The following is a 24,091-nucleotide window of genomic DNA, read 5'->3' on the forward strand; positions in this document are numbered from 1 at the left end:
TAAGGTGTTTAACAAAAGCGTTAGTCTCTTTCTTTTTCCGAATATCATAAAGATGTTCGTAAATTCTTTTACGCAATGTTCTTTCAGATTTGCCCACATAAAAACTCTCACATTCTTGGCAAATTCCCAAATAAATAATACCTTTTGAGCCACAGTTACAATAACCTGTTGGCTTTAAAGTAAATTTCCTTGATTTAATATGATAAACATTGGTTTCAATAATGAATTACTACACAGATGTCTACACTCTCCAGGGAGAAGACGGCTTGCAGGGAGTGGAGTCTCTTGTTAAGACATCTAGCATTGTGCAGTACCACCTTCAGATATTCCTTCATAGGTTTAGTTACGTCAGTAGGCTTATCAGTTTGGCATTGCCTAAAAAAAGCACTGTGTGGGTAGAAAAAGTCTTTGCCAATATCTGAAAGCCTAGAGGGGTAAGTGCAGACCATCTCTGGCAAAGCAGCATGGTCTGTCAACCATGTCCTCACAGGCTTTCAAATATTGCACCCCCCCTAGGCTGACACCAGAAGCTAAGCCAATTGTTAAAATCAATCATTTTCTATTGGTGACATGGCACCATCCTTGGAGAAGGTAGTATGCTGCTCAGTGCTAGGCTCATAGCTGCCTGAGACACATAATCAGTGAGCTTGATCATGTCTTGCTTCATATAGTCAAGGGACGTACTTCTCAGGTCATTAACACCCACATGGAATATGACAGAGTCATACTAGTGCCTGTGGTTCAGTGACCTGATTGCCTATGTGACTTGACAGATCGTAGCCCCGGGAAGGCAGCTAACCATGACTCTCTCCTTATTCAGTCTGGTGAGGGGGACATCAGTGTGCCTCACTATAGACTCACCAGCGACCAAGAAAGCTGTATGCTGGTTTGCCTTAAGGGCTTAACAGTGGAGGCACTGGATACAGTCTTACTATGTGTAGCTGCAGGTGGTGTTTTAATTGAGTGTTTACTTGATGGATGAGGGTCTTTCTTTTTACTGTGCAGAAGGTCTTAGTGTTTTAGGATGGTCACCTGTAAGTGCCTCAGCATAAGTAGTTTTATGTGCAGGGTCTTTAAACTGTGCAGTAGACATGCTGAAAGTGTCACTGACAACCTCTATAGGATTAGTTTTGGTTGTATGAGAGGGTTTTGCCTCCAGCATTAAAGTGCATTTACACCTCTCACATACAATATCGGTTTTATTAAGAATAAGTGAGTTGTCAGTGTACATGAGACAATTGCTACAATGCCTCAGAATACCCATCTCAACCAGAATAGCCACAGAGAGAGTTGGGAAGAGCATATCCATGGCCACTGATCTACTAGGGAGGAGTAAGGAAAACTTAAATATTGAACAAGTCAATAAGACAAACAACTTGATGATCAACACCAGGTATGAGCAAACTAGATGCTCTAGTAATTAAAAAGAAGTCTATGTATACAGTAATGCCACAAGAGTGCAGACCACAGACCAGAACAGACACATAGAATAACAGGTACAATAATCTATCAGCAGCAATTTCCAGCTCAGAAGGATGTACTCTATCCTCTCCTGCCACAAGAGTATAGACCACAAGCATTCCTAATGTAAAATAAATGGTTTGTAACCCAATTGCTTGAATCACAATAAAGGCACATAGAATAACAAGCACAATAAGCCTTCACCATTAATGCTCCCTCAGAAGGGTGGAGGCTACCCTTTCCTCCCACAAGAGTGCAAACCACAAACTTTCTTAATGTAAAATAACTGGTTTGGAACCCAAGTGCTGAAATCAGAAAAAAGACACTTACAATAACAGCCACAATAAGCCTTCACCAGCAATTCCCATCTCAGAAGGACAGAGGCTACCTTCTACTCCCACAAGAATGTAGACCACAAACCTTTTTAATGTAAAATAACTGGCCTGAAACCCAAGTGCTTAAATCAGAACTAAGACACTTTTAGAATAACAGACACAATGTCTCCAACCAGCAATTCCCAACTTAGAAGCGAGTAAGCTACTTCTCCTTCAATAGGCCACAAATATTCTTTATGTAAGATAACTAGTTCAAAGCCCAAGTGCTTAAATCAAAACTAAGAGGCTTAAAATAACAGCTACAATTTAACCAGATTACTAACAACAGTAATAAATGCAGCAGATTAAATGCAACTGAACACTTTAACAATGTGCAGCAGAAACTGAAATAAAGTAATAAAGTAAGAAGAAGCACAAATACAGTAAAAGCAGCTGAATAAAATGCAAATTTTTAAGTCAGTGAGAAGGGAGGAAACAGAAGATAATTCAAGTTTAAGAGACAAAGGGGGTGGGCCTTCTCAGCTGATCTTTCAGCATACAGTAGAATGAGCTGATGAGATGAAACTTGGAGGAGTGCCCAAAATCAGATTTATAGTACAGGCAGGCAACTCAAAAGACACCAAGTATGAGCGTACAATAGCAGCAGGGCGGCTGGGTAGGAAAATTCAAATTCAAACAGACATCAATAATAGTCAGGCAGAGAACAGAGAGCTAGACAAGCACTACTGTTAATATGCCTCCAAATATTTATTGTTAAAGTCAAATGCTATTTTTCAGCTCTTCACGCTAATTAGCTGGATGCTATTCACTATGTTGTTGTTGTTGTCTTTCGGCTTTTCCCGGTTAGGGGTCACCACAGCAGAACTCCGGTCTGCTAATGATTGACAGTAGATTTTCATGAACGCCAAGGTGCCAGCTCGACGTTCAACCTTCAATGAAGGCACGCCCATTTATGCATGTCTTTTGAACGCCCACCCAACCGCGGGGAGGACATGCTGACTATATGCAAAGGAATTCTTCTCTTATTGACCCTAGCCAAGACCTCTTAAAACTCCAAAAGAACAAAAAAACTTAAAATAAACCAAAAGGCAATTTGAGAGGTATGCCCCACATCAAAGGAGTCACAGTTACATCTGACAAGGTATACAATCTAATCACAATTCAAAAATATCTAATGTCAAGTATCCTAGATATATTTTGAGATATAAAATATTGAGTTACATGCCCAACTAAAGTGGCTATAATCTCTACATGGAAAACACCCTTTAGGGTGTTGTTTACCAAGCAAACTTTGGCTATCTCTCAAAGGATTTTAATTTTCCAAACCATTTGGCTAAATTTATACCAAGTCTATAGGCAAAATTTATCTGGCTGTGTATCAATCCCTTAAATAAACCAATGCTTATTCAAAATGGTTCTAAACATATGAAAATTATTGCCATAAGTGAATGAAAAATGGAGACCAGTCTCCAATGACTCATGCTTGAGTGGTTGGTCCCACTAGATCAATGATGTGAAGCACTTGTTTGAGTTAGCCTTTGTATGAGAATTTGTATATCAGAATGGAATTTGATTTTCACCCCTAGATTCCAATCACAAGCAAACTTTATATTAGCCTTTGTATCTCAGAAATATATATCAAAGAAAAGGGGACCCAGGCTAAAGTTCTGAGGAACACCACAGATGACATTTTTCTGTCTAGAGTAAATACTCCTGACCTGGAAAATATGGATTCTTTTAGCTTCGTAAAAATACTGAAGACAGAATTGCCAGGGGGCAGTGATTTCATGTACTTTCAGTATCAAGATTAAAGCCAATAAAGATGAAGATCTTATACAATAGCAATGAAAGAAGGGTGTGGAGCATTATAAACAATAGAGAGATTTAGCTTTGTTGTATTTGTCATATGTTTTTAAGGCAGTTAAGTTTACAAAGCATATGATATTGGGGAAAGTTTTGAGAGGAAAATATAAGGACTATATAGATGTGTCTTTATAAATAAGACTAAAAGATTTGAGAAAAATATAATTATGTACGCTTATACTGGAAAATATAAGATATGGAAATTAATTCTGAAGAAAGAAATAGTAACTTGTATTACATGGTTCCTTAGGAAGGACTGAATAAAATATTATTAAATGTATGCATAGAATATAATACATTTTCTTCAGGTTTACCTGTGTTCAAATTCAGGAATGCATGTCATGTATTCATTTCAAATGTGTTAACAGAAAGAATTTATAAAACTGATGTGCTTAAAAGATTGAACATATTTAAGCAAGAACTGTAAATCCGATTTTTTATAGAGGGTATTATTTGGAAAGTTTGATGTGAAAACTGACATGATTTATAAAGGGTGGAGGAAAATGTATATACTAGAAAGGAGTATAATTTCTTTAATTGTTTTGTTGTATAGGTTAGAAATTGTGAAACATTTATTAAGTCTTATGAAGAGATAACTGGGATACAGTAATGGAAAAAAACGAAGAAACTGAGTAGTAAATAGATGGAATGTCACTATTTATTGGGCTTAATCATTTTATTTGAAAACAGGTATGTTACAATTGTCGGTGATTTTCTTCACACAACTTCAATCCATTGTGATTGGTACTGCTTGTTTTCAACTAAATTTAGATTGTCAGTTTTCATATTGCATTATTCTTGCCTGTCTTGTATTGTTTCTTTTTATACACAAAAAAGATGAGCTGTTTAATAATGACACATGGATTTCATCTCAGCAGGTTGACCTGTTCCATTTCACCACATGAGTGATTGAAAACTAATTTAAAGACTACTGTGCCATGTTTAATTTGGTTCTAAAGATGCATGTATTAATTTAGAAATAAAACACTTAACTGCCAATAAATTATTTCATTCTGCCTTTCTGTTCAGTGTGTGTTTAATTATTAGTAGTGCACTGCCATAATGTTGTTTTGGTATTATATTTTAACTAATAATATACAGGGCAATAAATAAACAAATAGCAAGATACAGTATAGTATAAAACCTGAACTATATAACATGCTAGCCATTTTTTTCAATTAGCATATATTGGTGAAGTTAATGATGTATATTTGGGAAATCAAGTTGATTGTTAATGGTTGTTATTCACTAAGGTTGCAGGACAAAATCAGTAAATAACAGAAAACAATTTTCAGCAGAGGGCATGTGGCATAATGCCTGAAAGCTAGTCGGACTCTATTCAACATCTCATCTACGAGATGGAGTGTTGCACAGTGACTTTATAACTGAGTGGGAAAGTTTGTTTTTGAAAGAGGAAAAGTATATAAAAATAAAGAAATCACCACTGGACCATGAGCCATGGCAAGGCAATCCCAGCTGAGAAGAAGCCGCAAAAACTAATAAAGTAACAGACAAGATGGCATGCAGAGCAAAAGGATAGACCACAGCCTTGAAAGACCATTCGTTTCTTCTCACAAGGGCTGTATGTGGAGGTAAGAGTGAGATGGACTTGTCATACACCTTAACAGTATCCTATTTCATCACTAATCAAGGCGGTAAGCCGCCTCTAGTGATTATCAACTTTCAATCAAGATACTTTGTCCTTGTCACAGAGGAGACGTGGAAAGCAAGGTATGATATTCATGCCTCTCCTGAATGCAACAATGTTTTTGAATACTCTGTGTGATTGCTACTATAGGAAAGAAACACAGTGGCATGTTTCTGTTACTGTTCCCTTGCTAAAGACATTGATTTTTTTGTTAAGATGTCACACTTCTTACGGTGAGTAATTAAGGAATTTACTCACGATGAAGATGTAATTTCAAGCAATAAATTTATGTTTTGTGACACAACTATCATTTAATTCTGTGTAACTCACCCAGCAACTATGGGCTAGATTCTAAGAGAGTTGCTCTCTGCATAAGTCTGTCCTGATTCTGAAAGACCAGGTCTCAATGTAAGTAACTGACTTTGGTTTAAGGCCTAGCTAAAAACAGGCTTACAAAAGGGAACAGATTCCAAAACACCTGCTCTCAGTGTAAGTGACTGACTTTGGTTTAAGGCCTAGCTAAAAACAGGCTTACAACATGGACTACATTCCAAAACACCTTCTGTCAGCCTTCTCTCAGTGTAAGTGGTCATTTACTCTGAGAACAAGTCTTTTGGCCTATATATTCATGGCCAACTTGTACCAACCACAAAATAAGTCAAAAATGGCCATAAACTGGAAAAAGTATGACTAATATTTAAAAAAAAATGCAGTATTATAAACAACCTCATTATTAATAATTATAATATTTATTTATTTGTCTTTGTTGATCAGGTTAGCCCCACTAGGCTAGTAGCCTGTTTTCAGGGGAGATATTAATAATAATAATATTAATAATAATAATAATAATAATAATAGTTATGCATCACTAAGTTTCAGATTGGAAGACCATACAGATTAAAAAATATATTTTACTGAAAGCAATTTACCTGTTGAAAATACTGAATAATTACATATTAAATGAAAAACCTACAGGAACTAAAACAATCAAATGACATCATGCCCCTCACCCCCAAAAAAGATAACTTGAAAAGGAAAAAGAGACATTTGACTCTAACAAAATATGAAATACTATAACAAGATAAACAGAAAAACAACTTGTAATACATAAAAAATTACATGGGCCATAAAAATGTCAAAAGCTGCTGTGAGAAAAAAATCTACAACAAAGAATTTCAAATAATGATCTGTAATGAAGTTTATTACACCTTAAGAAATTTCTGTAGCATGGCATTCATGAATTTAACATGAGTAGCCTTGTAAACAACCAAAGTGGATTAAAAATGCATAAATTAATCACCAATAAAAAGAAATATAAACATAGCAATTCACCTCAAATTTGTAGCTGCAAACAGCATCTGTAAAGTTACACTTAAACATTCCAGCAGAAAAAGCAAAGGCAAAACACATCCCCATCTAACATTAAGTAAAAAGTAACTAGAATAGCTGAGGAAAACTGGCCGTTGTTTGTCAGGATACATCTTCCAGGCTATTATGAGAAATGTGACTGGTTGTCCAACTACATATCACATACAGAGAGAATTAAGACATTAAACAGTTAACAAAGATTGATGCGAATGAAGAAGATGGAAGTAGCCATATAACAAATTGTATAAACCATTAGTCACCAAACCGCAAACAAAGAAATGGACAGTCTGCTTAGTCAAGTAAAATGCAGTCTATCGTGTCCCATCAACAGTTTATGAAATGTCTTTAAACTCTATTTCCCAAAGCCTCACCACACAGCTTTTATTCTAGGAAACATCCCTAGAAGGTATTGGTGCATAACAACGTGACTAGGAAAAAATAACCATAACTTCATGCTTTGTGAAATCTACAAATAATGAATATAACAATAGCTTACATTAACAAATTTCTACAGTCCATAACGGTTACTCTTTTGAAAGTATCCAGATTAGAATTAAAAGACATCTCACATCAATGAAAGCACGCGTGGAACTTTTCTACAGTCCTGCAAGATTGGTGCCTAAAGTAGCTAAAATGTGGAGTGACATCCTAATACCAGAACTGTCAGCAACTCAAGAATGACACTAAAAACAATAAAAGAACTGCGGAACATATTTATAAAATGCCAGTAATAAAAAGTTTAAATAATAAATAGAAAATGCACAGCTTGCCTCATGAGTACACTGCTCCAGAAAATGCTACCAAGTACTGAAACCTTAATAAAGCATTGGACCACCTACCAACAAAGCAAAAAAAAAAAAATGGAAAAAAAATCAGCAACTCAAAAGAAATGTATTCGTAAAAGCAACAAATTAAAGCAACCGGTCATGCAAAGCAATAATAAAATAATCTAAAACATTAGCTTGTATTAATCATAGGATCATAGGAGGTTACTAGGCTAATGGTCCCAGGCCCCTTACAAGCCTAGCCAAGTTCAACCCATGTTCCCAAGAGTGTCTGGTTCAAGCACACACTAAAACCAGTCCCTATTGCCCCTGCCCTGAAGGATACAGGTGGAACCCTTGGAGTGAATTTCAAGTTACCCATCCAGTCATTCAAATTACGCTTAAATAGAGCCAGTGAGAGGCTTTGTTTAACATGAACAGGAAGCTTGTTCCGAAGATGGGACAACCTCTGTGAGACAAATCTGTCTCTCCAGCAAGTTTTGTTGATGTCACATACAAGGTTATGGTCCTCCGTGTTCCCAAGGGTGTCTGGTTCAAGCAGACACTAAAATCAGTCCCTATTGCCCCTGCCCTGAAAGACACAGGTGGAACCTTTGGAGTGAATTTCAAGTTACCCATCCAGTCATTCAAATTACGCTTAAATAGAGCCAGTGAGGGGCTTTGTATAACATGAACAGGAAGCTTGTTCTGAAGGTGGGACAACCTCTGTGAGACAAATCTGTCTCTCCAGCAAGTTCTGTTGATGTCATATACAAGGTTAAGATCCTTTGAGTAAGTGACCTATGTGTCATTTGACTTGCAAATGTGCAGCATTTCTATTAAAGCTGGGTCAGAGATTGCTCTGTATGCAAGGCATAGGTCATCTCTGAGCAGTCTGTATGACACAAAGTAAAGTGACAATGATTTTGGTCTGTCCACATAAGACAGATCTTGAAGACCCCGGATTTTCATTGTAAGGAACCTTTGTGGTCTCTCCACTTGCTGCAGATGTTTGGAAAGGAACATACCAAAGGGAGTGTTGCACTGTATTATTGACCCTGATGAGGGAAGAGTACAGGGGGGTTATAACCTCTTTTTTTCTGGATGCAATGCACTTATTTATTAGATGAGCAATATAAAATGCCCTTCTTATTACTGTGGAGACATGGTGATCAAAGTTAAGGTTGCTGTCGACCGTGTGCCCAGATCTCTCATCACTGACTGTGGCCTTAGGGTATTGCTGTTGATGTGGTAGTTTGTAGGAACATCACCCTTGCCAAAGGGGATGAGAATATTTTGTATTTGTAAACATTGCAAAACATTCCAAGAACATACAAAGTCAAAAAAGCAATAAATCGGGAATGTTATACGTCTGCTGTATCAGCAAGAACTAATAAAACTAATATAGCATTAACTAAGGGATAACAAGGACTACATGAATTAAAAGATGACTTTTTGATAGAAATAGCATAAAGATCATAAAAAATGTATATATAAAATAAAATTGTATTAATACCATAAACATGTAAAAAATATAAAATATATGTATATCAGTAAGAGTTATGTAAATATATGCAAAATATACACTTACAACTAGCTAATGTTTAGCCAATATCTTGATAACTCAAAAATAAAGTAATTTAAAATAACATTAAAGTTGACATAAATTAAAATACTGTAATGAAATGACATAACTCTACAATAACCTTGGGAGCCCAGCCTGTGAATGGCATTCATTGTTGAGCTCTTGGTGGCCAGATGACCAACATAGCCCATTCGGGTTAAGCCCCGAAACGTTGGAGCTGGAGCTGCAATGTGGATCCACAACCAGTGAAGGGTGGTTTCAGGTATAGTACTAAGCTAGATAGGATGGATTAAAACAGACTAGATGCTGGTAATGGAAATTGACTTTTGACATCTGGACTGTTACATTACTACTCAAGAAGGATCTAGAGTTTATGTGGAAAATTGAAAAATATCACCAAGATCTATTTGGTCTTACCTTAACGAATAGCTTTGGTTCTATATCCAGGTTTCTTGAATGCAGCTTCTCTGTTTACTACCCTGATCTTGACACTCATGAAAGGTTTCATATAAGTGCAGAGATATTCACAATATTCCATCTGATTATTGAAGAATTGAATATTCAGTTGGAGTTTATGCCAGTAAACATTAGTGTTGACTGAGTTGCAGAAAGTAAAACTGCTTTTTTTTAGCATATGCACCTAGCAGCTATTCAGAGCATAAGGCTTTATTAGACACTGTTGGTGCAGGGCTTGGTAGGGTACCACCATTCTATGGATGTTGTAGATCTGCTTGAAGACTTCAACAATCATGCAGGAAGTGAAGGAGTAAACTGGAGAGGAGTAAATAACTGCCTGGTCTGAACCAAAGTAGTGTTTTGCTTTTGGACTTTTGTGATAGTTGTAGATATCAAACACCATGCTCAAGCATATGGCTGTTCAAAAGTGTACGTGCAACAGAGGTCCTTGGACTAAAGTTCAGTGACTGATTTTGTACTTATGTCATCAGAGCTGATGACATATGTTGTGGACACTTGGTCAAAACAGGTGCTGGGCAGTATAATGATTATTATTTAACCACAAGCTGAATCACATAGCAGGAACATATATACAGAAAGATTAAGAGAGAAATTAGAGGAAAAAATACCTGCACAAGAAAAACTGTCAAAAGCTTCAAATAAAAAATTGTGTTCGTTAATACAACAGATTTATGAAAAACATTATATAGACCAAGAAACCTTGGGGCATTTGGAAAAAGAAGTGACTGAGGAAATGCAAAATATAAAGAACAAAATCTAGAGACTTTTGAAAGGCATAAAAAAGAAATATGGACATGGGAAAGAGAGATCTGATATGATTCAACATTTATACAAAGGGGAAAGCCAAATTAATCAATACAAAATAGCAGCCCCAAAGATATTCAAAGAGAAATACAGGCAAAGGCATTCAGATATGGAAAATTTTACAATACAAAAAATATGATTACAAACTGGAAAGCAGAACAGAAGATTAGTAAAGCAGAAGTTAAAAAAAATAGAAGCTGAAGTTATGGAATACCTGCAAAGAGAAGGATTTACTGTAGAAAGTCTAACACAGGTTATATATCACAGCATGATGGAACAAGTCTCCAAAGTAAGGTGAAAGAGGAGGAGCAGGAGACATCTGAAGAAGAAATGTGGACATGGGAAAGAAAAAGAGTTTTAATATGGTGCAATATTTAGGCAAAGGGGAAAGCAAGACTTCTTCTTTCGGCCTTTCCTGGTAAGGGGTTGCCACAGCGAATCACCTGTCTGTTCATGATTGGCAGTGGAGTTTTACAGTGTCGAGTTGCCAGCCCGGCACCCAACCTTCCACGGAAGGCACACACACACTCATGCCTAGGGCCAATTTAGAATATCCAGTCCACCTACAGCATGTCTTTGGGATGAAACCAGAGCACCTGGAGGAAACCCACGTGACCACAGGGAGGACATGCAGACTCCACACAGAAGGTACCCCAGCCAAGGATCAAACCGGAGAACCTCTTGCTCTGAGGTGGCAATGCTAACTGCTACACCACCGTGGCCACCGATCGAACTGATGTTGATTTAGAGCCTAGACTGTAGAATGCTTTTTTGCTGTAGATGAGATTAATATAAGGTCTGATAAGAAGTGTAGCAGTACTGATTTGTACTGTTTATGTGAAGTGAACATCAAAGAAGGAAATTTCGTGCACAAAAGAGGACAGTGCAGGGAGAAGATGAGCTTGTTAAAGAGGCCACATAAATGGATAGCTGTATAGGTGTAAATGAGTCGGTCTGCATTATCATACCAGATAACGTAAGGAGAAAGCAAAACTAATCACTGCAAAAAGAGTAACACCAAAGATATTTGAAGAAAAATACAGGAAAATGCATCCAGATATGGAAAATCTTACAATACAAAAAATAAGAAAACAAAGAGGAAAAGTAGAAAAGAGGATTAGTAATGGAGAAGTTAAAGCAATAGAAAGTAAGATTTTGGATTACCTGCAAAGTGAAGGATTTAGTGTAGAAAATTTAACTCTGATAACATCACATCAGGATAGTACAATGGATCCCCAAATTAAGAAGAAACCAGAGGAATGGGAAGCATCTGATCAGTTGTCATATGAATATACTTTGGAGTCTTCCACAGGGAACCAGTAAAAAAGTTCAGCTGAAACTGCACAGCAAGGGAAGGAACAGGAAAGTGGCAACTCTGATGCAGTCAGTGTTATGAAATGATAGGCCAGTGAGTTCCCATATGAAAGAGCAACAGATGACACAGGATGAAACTGAAGAGAATGTGGCACAGGAAGATGCTCTGGAACTTTCTATAGAATGCCTGCTGGAAATGGAGAACAAAGAATGTGCCCTCAGTTTAGAAGAAAATGATCTAAGAGAAGAGTTGCTTGATTTAATAGAGATGGACAGACATATTAAGATCAAATAGACTACAGAAAGCCAATAAACCCCAAAAATTAGAAGTTTGATAAAACAAATTAACACAGTAATCAGGGCTGTTCATAGAGATTCGTGTGATAAAAATGAAGCAAATAGGATATATTACTGTGCAGATAAATCAATAACCGATAACGTCTTACCAAAACAAAATGCAGAGCAATAAGGGGAAGGAAGTGGAGAAATCAAATGCCATCATGGGAGTATCAAATAGAGAAAACTATAAAGACATTAAGACAAGAAGGGAACAAATCAACAAAAATACTCAAAAAGATAGAGGTGATACAAGCAATGCACAGTATCTGAACAGATCAGGATCTATCATGCACTATCACAAATAATAAACTAAAAATATCAGGCAGAAAAACTTAGAAGATATGCAGATAAATATAAAGGAAAAGTACAAAATAAGCAGTTTATTGATGACCCAATAAAGGTTTGTAAAGAACTGGGAAAGAAGGCAAAAGAAATTGAAGCACCACCAAAGAAAGAAGAAATAGATACATTCTGGAGAAATATCTATGAAGATCTTTTGGAACATAACAAAGATGCTAAATGGATAGAAGAAGTAAAAGAAAGAATAAGAAATTCAAATGTTTGGGTTATGAAATGGGATGAAGTAACAGCTAGAGAGATTGAAATAAAGTTAAGAAAAGCTCATAAATGGAAAACCCCAGACGCAGATGCAGTACCTAACTTCTGGCTAAAAGTATTAAAATCTTTACATGAAGGTTTACATATGAGCAAGAACTATGTATACAGACACCAGCCTGGTTAACACAGGAAGAACTTTGCAGTTAAGCCATGATAAAGGATAAATTATTATTCCAGGTAAAAAATTCAAAGGGGGATATTCCAAGCTGACTGTCTGTCACTGCTGCTTTTTTGTCTTGCCCTTAACCTATTAAGCTGTTTACTTAATAGATTAGGTCATAGTTACAATTTGGCTCCCAGAAAACAACAAAGTGCGAAGACTTCTCATCTTTTTGTGGATGATTTAAAACTGTATAGTTCATCAGATGAAGAACTGAAAGCACAACTGTAAGTGGTCAAAACTTTTTCAGATGATATAAGAATATCATTTAGTCTTAATAAATTTGCAAAAGCAACCTTTACAGCAAGAAAGCTGCAGCACTGAGAAAACATCAGTCTGGGACAGGAATGTGATATAAAAGAACTTGAGCAAGAGGGAGTACATAAATATTTGAGAATTTATGAAGGCTCAACAATAAAACATGAAGAAATGCAAATTAAACTTAGTAAGGAATATTTTAGAAGACTAAAATTAATACTGAAAACGTTGACATCTAAGAACAAAATCCAAGCCATAAACCATTTTGCTCTTCCTGTCCTAACTTATAGTTTTGGAGTGACTGATTGCCCCCAAAAGGTGTTGGATAGGTTGGATAGGAAAACAAGAAGGATGTTTCATGCTCATCAAACGATTTATAAAAATCAGTGTATACCAAAACTATATATATTTTCCCTGTTCTGAAGGAGGTATTGGCCTCCTTGAAATCATAGGGCTGCAAACATATCTGCTAACCTCACAAGACCCAAACATGGTAAAAGTTTTAAAACATGAGGAGGATAAGTCTGAAGATGACTTCCCTGCTTAATTTTGCAGAAGCATATCAGTGTCAAGTGGGAATGGAAATCAAGCCAGAAGTAGATAACAGTCAGGCAGGAACTGAATGTGCCAAAAACAAAAGAAACGATATAAGGTGAAGGATCAGATGAGAAGGTAAGAAATGTGGAAAATTCATAACTATTGTTGGAAGTATAGAAAACTTTTGGAACAACCTCATGTTGATCAGGATCAAATGCGGGAATGCTTAAGGAGAGTATACAGTCTGTAACTGGAGCTTTTCTCCTTGGGTCTCCACTAAAAATGGGTCTCTGGCTCAGCTGGACAAACCCAGTTAACAAATGTCAATAAACAAAATAAATGTTGTTGTCTTTCAGCTTTTCCCGGTTAGTGGTCGCCACAGCGGAACTCCGGTCCGCTAATGATTGGCAGTATTTTTGCATGGTGCTGAGTTGTCAGCTCGACATCCAACCTTCAACGAAGGCAAGCCCATTCACGCATGTCTTTTGGAATGCCACTCAACCCGTGGGGAGGACATGCAAACTCCACACAGAAGGCACTCCCCACGCACTAGCTGGGAATTGAACGGGAGAATAACTTGCTGTGAGGCAACAGCGATACCGCTGCACCATAGCGGCTGAAACAAACAAATAAAATAAATAAAAGGAAGAAAGGTAATATTGTCTGCCCAAGATAGTGGACTACATAGTGGACTACATTCACATTGGTTTACAAAGTCCATTGAACATGTGGAAGAAACAGACAAATGTAGGTGTTGTACAACAGAACTGGAAACAGTTGCACATCTTGTTGCTGTTTGTGATATACTAATGGCAGATTGACTGAAAGATGTAATAATGTGGCAAGACTGTTGCATTGGGGATTGTGCAAACATTATAATATTGAAGTAACTGAAAAGTACTGGAAACATGAGCCATAAAGGATTATAGAAAATGATGCTGTTTGTATCACATGGGATCACCCATTACCAACATTTCTCAAAATAAATGTGAGAAAAACAGATATAGTAGTCCATGAAAAGAAGACAGAAGTAGCATTGATCATTGAAATTGCTACACCCAGTGACTACAGTGTCATGTGCAGAGAGACACAAAGTCATAAAATACCTAGATTTGCAGGCAGAAATGAGGGAAATGTGGAAGAAGGATACCCAGATAATTCCAATAGTAGTAGAAAACGGGTCTTGTAAAAAAGAATTTACAGTCGTACTTACATATCTTACCAATACATGCAACTCCATATAAGTTGCAGGAGGAGTCAATTCTGGACACATTGCTGGTGCTGCAAAGAGCAGTTCTGGCTAACCTCAAAGATTGAAGCAATACTAAATTCACGAACTTTAATCATACTTTCACTTTGGAATGGGGTCTATTCCTGTCATGGTATTAGAAACCCAAAAGACTTGGAGAAATTAAAAACAGGAAAAGTTCCTAGAGAAACCTAGGAAATCCAAGTATGTAGTGAGGGTATCATGAGAGTACCTATGCAATGTTTCTGTGGGTGATGAGTTCAGCTCCCACTTCCAGCAGATCTTCTATCTTACACCTGAAGAAGTTAGGATGTCATGTCCAAATGAATCCTGATCAAGAGCTCAGTTGCTGAGGCAGCAGCAAGAAGTTATGGGCCAAAGCTGGTCAATTTTTGACATGGTGGTAATCCTATGACTCCTATACAAGCAGTGAAAAGGCAGCCAGGTTAAAGAAATATCTTATGAGCAATACAAGTATGAGAATATTTAGAAATGACTAGTAGGCATTGACAAGCCAGGAAAGTAGTAGCTATGGCACTCACTGAAGTGAACACTTAGGAAAACTTTTTGAGGCCATGGGGAATCACTCTTGGAAGGCTGCAAAGAGGTTCTGAAAAACTATCAAGCAACTCTGGATGGTGAGGCAGAAAACTGCTCAGGCTGCTCTCAGCAAGGATGGAGAAACACTGCCCTCAACTGGAAACTTGTTAAAGGATGGCAGAAATACTTTAAGAACTCCTGAGTCACATAAGCATGGCCTGGTCTGAGGTGGCAGTGTCAGAAGCAAATGGCGGAGTGGGTTCCATTTCAGTTGATGAGGTCACTGCAGCAGTTAAGCAGTGCCACTGTGTCAAGGCTATAGGAGGGAAGAATAAATAATTAGACATGCTGAAGGTGCTGGATACTATTGGGATTTCGTGGCTAATACTTCCTGTCAATGTGGTCTGGATGCCAGAAAGAATACTTGAAGACAAACAAACCGGGATAATAGCCCCATTTTCAAGAAGGGAAGATGAGTGGGTGTTCCAATTAAAATGCTCCAACCTCCCTGAAAAAGCATATGCCAGTGTGCTGTCAAGGAGATTTCATACAACAGTGAAGCCTCTGATGCAGGAGGAACAATGTGGATTCTCTCCTAAGCATGGAATAGTATATCTACTCTCTGTCTTTGAATATATATTGAAGGGGGTCATGGGACTTAAACAATTCTGCTCTCATTTGTTATGTGGACTTACAGAGAACATATAAACATTTATTCTGGAAGGTCTTTTGGGAAGTGATACACAGCATGGGGTCCCCGTGCCATTTCTGTCTGTGCCATTCTGTCCCAGCATTTGAGGAGATAGATGTGTGTCCACATTCTCAGCATTAAGATAAATGCATTCAGGACAGACATAAGACTCAGCCAAGGGTGTATCTTGTCCGGCATTCTGATTGCATTTTATGGACCTGATACAAGGCATAGCTGAGGTCTGGACATTATTTTTTGTTGATTCCACAGAAGGAGCTGAAACTTCCTGGGGACAGGAATGCTGGTCAACCATTCTCAGTTTGTTGCCACAGTGATCCTTCACCAGAGCAACCAGTTTATAAAACTGATAGACAGATGTTGTATGAAGCAAAGAGAAGCTTAAAATATCATAAAAAGAAAACAATGGGAGGACTTATTTAATAACAGATCAGGTATGGGTTATGCTGGGATTTACTCATGCCTGTCAGTGTTTTATTTCTGTGCAAACATCGGCAGGCAGGAATAAATTCCTGCACAACCCCATGCCCGGTCCATGTATTATAGATAGCACTGCATTATACACCACAAACTGTTTGCTGCAGGTTATGAATGTGATACTCATTACTAAATCAGGAGATTTCTCCTTCCATCAGAATTGGCATTCTTGGGCCTTACCAGTCCCAGGAAATTTTGGAATGGAAAAAAAAATGAAGTTCCTATACGAAGCAAAGTAAGTATAAATGCAGCTTAAACATCAAGATATTCATTAGTCTCCTGCATAAATACCACATTCAATATCTGACTAAAATGTTCTTTTCAAATTGTTTCCAGAAAAGAAATGTCAGATTATATATTAAAAGCTAAATAATTAAAGGGGTGGTATGTTTTTTAAATATTTATCACTACCTAGTGCATCGATTTTGCCAGAGAATGTTCTTGGACTCTCTAGAGTGGTTAAAAAGGTCAGCCTAAAAACACAAATCAGCTGACTAAGTGTAAGCTACAAATGCAAATAGGATTTGTCTTAATTTCAACTGATATTTTTCTTGAGTCTATGAAACTCCTAGGTATATTTTTTGTAATGACATCTCATCTGTAGTAAAATAACTGAGCAATAACTGAACTATGTTATTTACTGCACCTTGGATTGAAAATATTACATTTTAGGCTTATTTCTTGTAATTTTATTAGAGTTGTTTCCAGCTTACATACATACATACATACATACATACAGATATTTTAAGCATGGGCATTGAATTGATTACCTTCTAGCTTGCCAATATACCAAAACACTTGTTCCCATAATAAGTATCCAGGCTGTTCTTAAAAATATCAAAACTAGTACTTTCTCTAATGTAATTTGGTGGTCTGTTCCAAGCATCAGCTACTCTGTCAGAGAACCAATTAGTACACTTCTCATTCCTATAGTCTTCTGCATAGGTTATCTGATGATTCTCTAGCACTTTTTGATAACCCCAAACATTCACATTCCCAGAGGTAGTTGTCACTAAATGCCCTATACACCTGAATAAGATATCCTCTTAGATACTGTATCTATAAGAGACACTGTACAAGTTCAGATGTTTTAGTCTTTCATAATAACTTAAATTTTAACATCCATAGATGCCCTTGGTATATTTCCATTGTACTCTTTCCAGTTTACTCATGCTTGTTTTCTTATAGGGTTTCCATATTGATAGTCCATTCTCAAGTTTGGGTCTACTGTAACTAACAAACAATGGTTTAATCATATTTGATTTTCTAGACTTTATAAATCTTTTTATACAGCCTACAGTTCTATAACAATCATTAACCAATTGGTTTATATGATTCAAAAACTCATAGCTAAATTTACCTATATACCCAGGTCCTTAAATGAGTCTACAGTTTCAATCGCTGTGTGTTGTATAAAATATTCACCTTTCAAATTATGTCTCTGAAATCTCATATGCTTAGTTTTTGATGTATTTATCAGCATATTACTCTCCTGTGCCCAAATGGTCAATTTAGTCAAGTTATTTTGCAGACATACCTTATCTGTAACACGTGTAATCAGTTTACCCAATTTCAGATCATCTGCATATAGGCTTCTAGTGTTAGACAGCAGGAAGCTAGGAACCCTCTCCAAATATCGGCAGTTTACCTCACTGCATAATACTTTTACAATCCCCTCTCAAGGAAAACAGTAAAGTATGTCTGCTGAATAAATCCAAAATAAAAGACTCTCTAGTGCCTGTACCAATTTTTACATGTCATACCCAGGCCTGAGCTAGGACGGCCAGCAGCCAGTGTTTTCCCCTTCTACATAACCTTTCACTAATCTCTTCCCTCCCACCTGAATAGACCTCCTTTTTTCTTTATTTTCCTTTTCATTCCCATTTTTCTAATCTGTAATCTTCCATTGTTACTACCTCACAATCAAACTAGCTATACTAGACTTGCCCACTATGTGGCGCCCTAATTCCAGACTTTCTCTTCTCTTACCCACTTTTCTCTTAAATCACCCTCTTACCCCATTTCTTATATCCAGTAGTCTCTGACGTGCTATTAGCTGTCTCTTTTCCTAATTAATTCTATTTAACTGTCCACTGACACCTCCTCCAACCTCTATTTTACTGTCCACTGACACCTCCTCCATCCTCTCTCCTTTTCTCTTCTCTTCCTTCCTTCCCCTGCACATATATAGTCTACTGACACTTTCTAGGCCCTATTGCGTTTCCTTTCTATCACTAGAACTAGCCTACCTGATTGTTTTTTGCATTAACTGTTTCTGTATTCTGTTGCTACACGCTCCGTTCGCCCTGCGGGCTCACTCTGCTCCCCACCCTACCCCCAATTCCCACACACCCCCAGGGGTCCTACCTTTATACTTCCTAAACCACACCTCTTCCTGTTCCTGTGACTCTCCAACAACACCCCCTCCTCTTTCCATTACCTTCTAACCACACCTCTTTTCTCTCAGCTGTACTCTCTAATAATCCCCCATGATATCACTTATTCTCTTCTTAACTCTCTTTTCCTTTCTATCCTAATAACTCCCCTATTACCTCACTCCTCTAACATTTACCATCTCATTACTCTCCTCCTATCACATCTTACCCTAATCACTCTCTCATCTCCACCTAATATATTACTATTCATCTACCAAGAAAGTACAGATATCTATCCTTATAATGAAAACTCTACCCATCCCAACCTATATCACATTCCTAGTCACTCTCTCACTACTACCTCCTTTAATCCTTACACATCTTATCACCTCAATTGAGAATCCACTAGACCCAAACCTAAACTATCCAAAAAAAGTAACCACCTCTCCATACACACATGTACTTCTTATTCATGATAATATTACATCCTCATCTAATTACACACTTCCTAAATATCACAGAACTCTACATACAAAGTTTAACAATTCAACTGCCAAAAATGTCTATCTCTATACAGTAGGTTCAAAACCCTATACTATCTAAGCCTACTACTCTTTGCAAAAGATGGTGATATTCACCCTAACCCAGGCCCCCCAACAACTCCCATCTCTCTCCTCAACCCCAAAGAATCACCTACTCAAGCCCTTTCTAGACCATCTAACTCACTTTTAATTGCTCATCTTAATATATGCAGTATAAATAACAAAGTAACTCAACTCCAAGCTCTAACTGAAATATATTCGTTTGATATTCTCTGCTTAACATAAACTTGGCTAAAACCCTCAACCAAAGATAATCAAATCATCCCTCCTGGTTATAATATCCTGAGACTAGACTGTACATCCAAGAAAGGTGGAGGGGTAGCTATCCTATATAGACCTAGCTTACAATTAACTACTCATAACTGCAAACTACCTATAGACTCTAATGCTGAAATTCTTATCTCCAAACTTCTTCTTAACAATTCCAAATCCATCTATGTCATTTGTATATATCTACCTCCTGGAAATAACATCGCTACCATGGAAAATATACTCTGCTGGCTTTCCCAAAACCTACCCCAAGAAACCATTATTCTAGGTGACACAAATATTGACTGGACCTGCTTCTGCGGCAGCCTCCCCTCAAACCATATTAACCTTTATGGATATTCCCAAACCATCACCTCCCCTACCAGGATAAATAAATCTAACAGGAAATCAACCTTATTAGACTGGATCCTCATTAACCATCATCCTCACAACTATGACTCAGGAACCCTCCCTGATGACTTAAGTGACCACACTCTTACCTATATCATCAGACGTAGAATCAATTTACCCTCCACATCAATTAAAAACATAAGGTCTAAAAAGTACTTTAACCTAGAATATCTGCAGTTGGAACTAAGAGCATGCAACTGGTCACCCCTAAAAAATATACCTCTAGAGGAAGCTGTAAGTTACTTTAACTCCAACTTCCTTGCCATCCTCACCCATCATGCCCCAACCAGACTAGTTAGAACTAAAACCAAACATGCTCCTTGGCTTACTAAGGAAACCAAACATAGAATCAATGTAAGAAACAAACATTGGGCAAAATGGAGAAAAACAAAAAACCCTATAGACCAACAAACATTTAGACAACTAAGAAATGAAACTAAGAAAGCTATAATAACTGACAAAAAAAACTACTACCTCCAATCCCAACAAGCCCATACAAATAAACCACAGACATTTTGGCCTATTATTAGCCAACTACTCCACCCAGGACAATCCACTATGCCAAACCCTCTAAATTCAGAACACAAAAACACCAATGAACATAGCCAATGACTTTAACAGCTTTTTTACAGATGCTATACAAACATTAGCCAGTCAACTATCTCCTAACAACTTCACTCTACCTTCCAAACAACCAACCTTACCCCCTACTTTTCATTTACAACCTGTCCCAACATCATATATTCTAACCCTTCTACAGAAGCTAAAACCCTGCTCCCCCTCAGCAGACCAACTACCTGCTGAATTCTTACAACAATCAGCCCAAGCTATTGCCTTTCCTATTTCTATCCTAATCAATAGAACTATTACTGAAAGTTTTATTCCCAGTTTATGGAAAATATCCCATATAATCCCTCTCCACAAAGGAGGACAATCCACAGAACTCTCCAACTACCGCCCCATTGCCCTTCTCTCACCTCTGGCAAAGATCATGGAAAAATGCATCCACAAACAATTACTTGATCATCTAATGCATAATAACCTACTAGCCAATTGTCAACATGGTTTTAGACCGTCACATAGCACTACAACTGCCCTTCTTTCCTTCACAGACTGTATTAACAACAACCGCAACCTTAACAAACTCTCTTCTGCCTTTTTCATTGACCTGTCTAAAGCATTTGACATGGTAAATCACCAAATTCTCATCACAATACTAAACTCCCTGTCACTAGATACATCCTCTATTAAGTGGTTCCAGTCCTACCTGGATAGAAGACAACAGGCCGTACTATGGCACAAGTCTCTATCTCTTCATCTCCCTGTCAACCTCGGAGTCCCCCAGGGTTCCATCCTTGGACCTCTACTTTTTTCCGTATTCATCAACGATCTTCACCTTGCCATCCCCCAAGCTACATGCATACAATATGCAGATGACTCTACACTGATATGCTCAGCTCCCTCCTCTTCTGAACTACTCTGACTCAACAAGTATTTAACACAGTTGAGCAATGGTTCACACATAGATGCCTTCTCCTAAACCCCAAAAAGACTAAACTCCTCCTCTTCTCTCCTACCAAGAAATCCCCTCCACTGGATTTCTCAATAAACTCTATCAATAATACCATTATATCTCCAGACCCATCCACAAAACTATTAGGAGTCACCATTGACAATAATCTGAACTTTGACATCCATATTAACAATACTATAAAAACAGTCAATAAAAAGCTAGGCTCTTTCTATAGGATAAAATCCTTTCTCCTACCTTCAGCTCGAACCACAATAGCACACACTCATCTAATCTCTTCTCTACTCTATGCGTCACCCATTTTTACTAACCTTTCAAAAATAATCTCAACAAATTGGAAATGTCCTACAATAATATAGCTAGATTTGCAACTGGTAATCCTTTTAGAACCCATCACTGCCTTAATTTAAAACAGCTAGGTTGGTTTGAACTTCAAAATCTAATTAAATTCCATCAGCTAACTATAGCCCATAACACTCTTTACAAACCTTCTAAAACACCTATTCTCTCGACACTAATCACCCCCTATAAAAACCTACCATCCTTAAGGTCTTCTCAGAAACTTCTAGTACATACCACTAAAACATACAACAAAGCTGGCGACTCCCTTTTCTCTAATTTAGTTGAGAAAGCCTGGAACCTCCTTCCAAACAAACTCTCCATACTTTCCTCATTATCCTCTTTCAAAAACAAATTGAAAGTATTCCTGAAAACACACTGGTTATGTCAATGCACTAAACCTGACTAGTCAAAAACAAATTGAAAGTATTCCTGAAAACACAGTGGTGATGTCAATGCTCTAAACCTGACTAGTCAAAGTGTCTCTATATACTCTACTCTGTCTAACCCATCTACTCATTAAGCCACTCTATTTTCCTTTTTAAACTATGTTGCATATGTCTTTTGACCACTCTGATTGTATTTACATCCCTTTATTTATTTCTTGTATCGTGCACTGTACATTTTACTGTGATAACCTGTTTACGCATACTGTTAATACTTTAATATTTGCTCATGTATCGTTATACTGTATTGTATTAATTTTATTGTCCTAACTTGGAGCTTAACTCCTCGGGCCTCTACTGAAAATGGACATGTATCCAGTTAGACTAGCCCGGTTAACAAATGTAAAATAAAATAAAAAATAAAATAAATAAATAATAGACTGTAGAACACCTCAGATGAAAACATTAGGTCTGAAAGATACAATCTAAACAATTAAGGGGCTAGGACAGAGCCCCGTGGGATGCCCTGACTGTAACCAAGAATTTCACCTGTCTAGTTGCTGTATGATAATTGCCATATTCTATTCGTAGGCCATGCAGTTATCCATCTTATCAAGAGTATATCAATATCTAGTTGTTCTAATTTATTGATCAGTGTTTTGCATATGACCTAACAAATGCTAAAGTTAAATCTATATAAATTATATCACAGCACAATTTTTCATTCATAGCTGTTATTATATTGTTATAGAACATCATGTTACAGGTGGTAATAGATCTATTTTCAACATATGCATGCTAATATATGGTTTCAAGTACAAACCTAGCAAATTCTGACAATAACTTGTCCAATATTACCTTCTCCATTATTTTTCCACAACATGAAAGTAGACTTAAGAGTCTGTATGACTCTGGGTTTGTCCTTCTCCCCTTTTACTTAAAGACAGGTTTAGTAGGCACATATGTCCAATCTGGAGGAATCTCCCCATATTTATATGACCTAGTGAATAATAGATATAATGATAGTGCAAAGTTCTTGCTGAAGTGTTCTCAGGTCATTGTTATTAATTCCATCTCCTCCCAGTGCTTTGTTTGAATCCAGTCTGTGCAGTTCTTTTTCAATATAATCTAATTTGATTTCAGTATCTGAGGTTACCTGGATGTCACTAGGACAACTTATCACCCCATTTGTGGATCCAAACTGTTTTGCATAAGACTTTGTAAATATATCTATAATCTGTTGTGTCTGAGAATAAATTTTAGAATCTACACACAATTTATCAATTTGTATGTCTTTATTCCCTCCACATCTTATGTATCTATAAAAAGGTTTCCTATTATGCTCAATAACTTTATATAAATTTTCTTCAAAACTTTCTTGATCTTGCCTCACACTATACTTAATCTGTTTGTCCAGCTTGTTTATTTCCGTTTTCAAGGTTGTAGTTTGATCTCTCTTCCATTTTTTACATTTTTTGTCATTCACCTTAATCAGTGTCTTGTTCTTATAGAAATATATTCCCCTGACATTGTATGCCTAGCTCCTGATGTTAAACATTTTTTTTTTTATTTTTTGCACTCAGTTTCTCGTTCAAAACTTTTCACATTCCATCTCCAGTTTTTCCCACTGAGCACCTCACTCCAGTTAGTTTTACACAGTGACTGTTTTGCTTCTATATAATATGTAATTTA

This window comes from Protopterus annectens, chromosome 3.part1 (genome assembly GCF_019279795.1).
Source record: "Protopterus annectens isolate FY-2018-M chromosome 3.part1, PAN1.0, whole genome shotgun sequence".
In the NCBI taxonomy this organism is placed as follows: Eukaryota; Metazoa; Chordata; order Ceratodontiformes; family Protopteridae; genus Protopterus; species Protopterus annectens.